Source organism: Peromyscus leucopus, chromosome 4 (assembly GCF_004664715.2).
Source record: "Peromyscus leucopus breed LL Stock chromosome 4, UCI_PerLeu_2.1, whole genome shotgun sequence".
Classification (NCBI taxonomy): Eukaryota; Metazoa; Chordata; class Mammalia; order Rodentia; family Cricetidae; genus Peromyscus; species Peromyscus leucopus.
Genome location: NC_051066.1, coordinates 140760533 through 140763768, shown reverse-complemented (window position 1 = coordinate 140763768; position 3236 = coordinate 140760533).

Genomic DNA, 3236 nt, shown 5'->3' with positions numbered 1-3236 from the left:
AATAAATAAAAAGGGTGGCAGTGGCGCACGCCTTTAATCCAGCACTTGAGAGGCAGAGCCAGGTAGATCTCTGTGAGTTAGAGGCCAGCCTGGTATACAGAGCAAGATCCAGGACAGGCACCAAAAACTACACAGAGAAACCCTGTCTCAAAAACAAACAAACAAAAAAGGCCCTAAAAAAAAAAATAAATAAATAAATAAATAAATAAATAAATAAATAAATAAAAATGTATAAACCTTGAGGATATTAAAAAAAAAATAGAAAGAATGGAAAGAAAAACTAGTTCAGCCTGAACTACATAGTGGGTTCCAGGCTTGCCAGCCTGGGCTACCATCTCAAAACACAAGAGAAAGAGGTGCAGTGGGGAGTTTTAGAAATTTTCCAACATCAATCTATAATATACATCCCGAGAAAATCCCCTAGCTGCAAAATTACCCACGAAGATACTGGAAGGTGGTTATTGCTCAAGCAGAAAAATGTCATTTAAGTAATTTTTAAAATTGTAGTGGCTGGAGAGGTGGCTCAGAGGTTAAGAGCACTGGCTGCTCTTCCAAAGGTCCTGAGTTCAATTCCCAGCACCCACATGGTGGCTCTCAACCATCTGTAATGAGATCTGGCGCCTTCTTCTGGCATTCAGGCACACATGAAGGCAGAACACTGTATACATAATAAATACATCTTTTTTTAAAATAAAAGTTATTATAGCACTGTTTTCACAGGGACCTCCAAATATTTATCTTCCCAGCTGAGTCCCAGCTCTCTCTCTCTCTCTCTCTCTCACAGAGAGAGAGAGAGAGAGAGAGAGAGAGAGAGAGAGAGAGAGAGAGAGAGAGAGAAAGAAAAGAGCAATCTCAGACATAAGGAGAAAGCCAGTGACCCAAGAATCTGGCTCATGAATGGTGTGAGAGTTTCTGTTAGAACTGAATTGAGTTCCATCTGTTGCACTATTGAAATAAAAACCTGAGTATATACTATATGCAAATCAGAGAGAAATCGCTATGAGAATGTGTGGGGACAAAAGGCTAGGACCGAGAAGTGCGGACATGGAAGAATCCATGGCTACAGGTAGGAGGGGGATCCACACCGTGGTTCGAATCAAGACTGCATGAAACACAAGGCCACTTTTTTTTAAGGCTGTTCCTCAAACTGTGTGCTCTCCTTCGAGACTTACCCCAATACACAAATATGTTTATTCACAACTAGCAAACAAGATTACGCTACACTTTTGAAATGTGCTAAATGCTGAGAGCTATAAGCCATACCTTTGAAGAGGCAAAACAAACACCTAGTTGTGGAAAAGCACAGAACTCGGAGAGTGGGCGGGCTCCCAGGGGAGAAGTGTCCCTCTGACCTTCTGGTTTTCCACTGTCCCCATCTCCACTCCCCCCCCCCTACTTCACTGCCCACAAAGGATGCTCCCGCTGAGAACATTATCAAGTGGGGAGAGCTGGAGGAGACCGGGCCTCCTGCCTATCACAGCACCTCTGCCCTGCCTCCACTCACCTGGTGGCACCAGAGCTGTTGAGGAAAGACTGCAGGTAGGCTGAAGATAAACACAAGTTTGAAGACAACACCTTAGAGGCCCACATTTGATTTTTTTTTTTAAGGTGTATTTTACAACTTTCCAATGTTCCAAAATTTCAACAAAACGTTCTTGTTTCTGTCCAGCTCCCTCTGGCCTCCCTAGTCCCTCTGCCTGCCCGACAGCTCCTTTACCACCTGTGCTCACATGGTCTGTGGCCCTCCATTTTACAATGCAGACCTGCCCCCAAGCCCCATTCCACCACCCAGCGCCCTACACACACACACACACACACACACACACACACACGTACACGCACACACACATACACACACACGCACACGCGTGCGCACACACACGCACACACACACACACGCACGCACACACACGCGCACACACACGCACACGCGCACACACACACGCACACGCGCGCGCACACACACGTACACGCACACACACATACACACACACGCACACGCGCGCGCACACACACGCACGCACACACACGCACGCACATGCGCGCACACACACACGCACACGCGCACACACACGCACACGCACGCACACAGGCCTCTGCCTCTCCTAGGACCTTCCTCTTCAGCTCTCTGGTGTCCCCCCAAGGTCTCCAGGTCGGTTCCCTCCACTTGCTTCTGCTCTCCCTCTAGACCCCTCTTCCACCTCCACCTGCCATGCCTCCAGCAGCCCCTTCAGACCCTCCTCCCGTTCATCCTCACACCCTAGGCTTCAGGAGGCTATCATCACCCTCCAGCTCTCCAGCGCCCCCCTCAGGAGACTCCACCTCTCCCTCTCTCTCCATCACCTCCCCTCCAGGGACTCCAGCGCCCCCCTCAGGAGACCCCACCTCTTCCTCTCTGTCCATCACCCCCCCTTCCCCGGACTCCAGCGCCCCCCTCAGGACTCCCACTCCCCCTCTCTGTCCATCACCTCCCCCGCCCCGGGACTCCGGCGCCCCCTTGGGGTCCTGCGCCCCCTTACTCCACTTCCCCATTTCCACGCTCTCCCTCTCCTAGGCTCCACCCCTTTCCCGCCGGCGCCTGCACACGGCCCGCTTCGGGGAGATGGTGGCAGCGGCTGCGCACGAAGAGCCGCATAGCACGAGGTGACAAGGCGGCAGCCACGTGGTAGCCTACCCAGGCTCTGCCTCCGTGGTAAGGATCCGGGGTGCCTAGGCCTCCTGGGGAGCACCAGGGGGCATGGGAATGGGTGGGATGGGTGGGGTGAGGCAAGCCGGAGCAGCACGGGCAGGCGCGAGCGTGGGTGGTGGGCATGGAGCCAGATGGGCCGTGTGCACATGGCTGCCGAGAGCCTCGAGGTCCAAAGAGAGGTTGCTCTGCCCTGCAGACCTCGAGTGTTGCACCAGGTTGGGGAGTGGGTGAGCCTTTGGAGACCTGTGTGCTGACCCGGGTTTTGCTCAGCCCTTGGCCATGCCAGCTCAGGCCACCACCCTTCACCTTCGTGCACCCAGCCTGGGACTTAGAATGTTGGACTGTTGCCTCTTGTAGCTTAAGTCCCGCTCGAGACTTTTGCGTGTGTGTGGGGATGTTGAGACATGGTCTCACTACAGAGCCCAGACTGGCCTAGAATGTTGGCTGTGTCTTTTGGACCTTGATGAAAGCCCGTGTCCACTAGGCCTCAAGCCCCTCTGCACCCCCATAAAGATTGCATGCTCTCTTTCCGTCAGGGGACGTCACC